The sequence below is a fragment of the Salvelinus sp. IW2-2015 genome, linkage group LG11, assembly GCF_002910315.2.
Source record: "Salvelinus sp. IW2-2015 linkage group LG11, ASM291031v2, whole genome shotgun sequence".
NCBI classification, from domain to species: domain Eukaryota; kingdom Metazoa; phylum Chordata; class Actinopteri; order Salmoniformes; family Salmonidae; genus Salvelinus; species Salvelinus sp. IW2-2015.
The window spans coordinates 43,881,130-43,882,578 of NC_036851.1; the positions used below are offsets into that span (position 1 = coordinate 43,881,130).

Consider the following 1,449-nt stretch of genomic DNA (forward strand, 5'->3'; position numbering starts at 1 on the left):
TGTGAAGCAGAGTAAGCCTATTGTTTAGATCGTTATATCAAATCAGCTAAGAAGAAATTATAATTGGTTTAACCATCTGTGAACGCGGCCATACATTATCCAATTATCCCATACATTATCCAATGGACTGGTTTTGTTGGTAATGACCAGGGTTGCAAAATTCCAGTAATTTTCCCAAATTCCCTGGTTTTCCACAAATCCTGGTTGTAGGATAATGGGATTTCCCTTTTTTTCCTTCCTGAACCCAGGAATCTTACAACCGGGATTTCTGTAAAACCTGGGTGTTTGGGAAATTTACCAGAACTTTGCAACCTTACTAATGACATAATTGTCTGTTTCTGTGATTTTGGTTTGAGATGGCACAAGGAAGAGGAAGGACTCCAGTGATTCTATTGCTGGTAACACTGTGTCTGCAAATCTTCACTGGTCAATGTCAAGGTACGCATCCACATGCTCACATGCATACAGAACACATGTTCTTCTCTATCTTATCTAGAAGCTTGCTTTTATGATCAACTCAAGTATCCCCCACTTTTCGTCTGTTTCCACAGATTCAGGGCTGCCCTCTGATCTGAGGATTGTTCTGTTGGGTAAGACTGGAGTGGGGAAGAGTGCAACAGGAAACACTATCCTGGGGAGAGAGGTTTTTAAAGTGGAGGCCACGCTGATTCTTTCACTGCAAAGTGTGAGAAAGGGAGTGAAGAGGTGGATGGGATGAGAATCAATGTGATTGACACGCCAGGACTATTGACACAACAATGAGTGTAGATCAAATGAAAAGTGAACTAGAAAGATGCATCTACATGTCAGTTCCAGGACCCCATGTGTTCCTGCTGGTGTCAGGCTGGGGAGGTTCACAGAGGAGGAAAGGAACGCTGTGAAGTGGATCCAGGAGAATTTCGGGGAAGATGCCTCAATGTACACATGGTGCTGTTCACTGGTGAAGATCAGATAGGGAGCAAATCAGTTTTCTGAGTTTCTGAAAGAGAGCAAGGAGCTGCGGAAACTTGTTACAAGCTGTGGGAACAGATATCACTCAATCATCAATGTCAAGAGAAAGACTACAACTCAGGTCAGAGAGCTGCTGAGGAAGATAGAGCAGATAGTGGAGGATAATGGAGGAAAGCACTACACCTATGAGGATTATGAGAAGGCACAGGAAAGATCAGAGAAGAGATGAGGAAATACTGTCGAGGGGCAGCACTGGTGGGGGCAGCTGTAACGTTAGCAGGGGCATTTTTTCCAACCAATATTGATCGCAGCAGGTCTAGTTGGACGCCTCAGCCAGGGGTATGAATGTACTAAGGAGATGTTTGGCTTAGAAGGTTTGGGGCAAGTACCTCTACCTGGAGGCACTAGGCGAGTGTTTTTATTATCCTGGTCCTGGGGACACAAAGGGGTGCACATTTTGCCTAGCACTACCCAGCTGATTCAAATGATCAACTCATC

The 1,449-nt window shown here is 44.5% G+C and overlaps 1 pseudogene; it reads left to right on the forward strand.

Moving 5' to 3' along the window:
- Positions 1-290: 290 nt before the first annotated feature.
- LOC111970664 (GTPase IMAP family member 7-like) lies at positions 291-1,275 on the forward strand (annotated as a pseudogene).
- Positions 1,276-1,449: the final 174 nt, after the last annotated feature.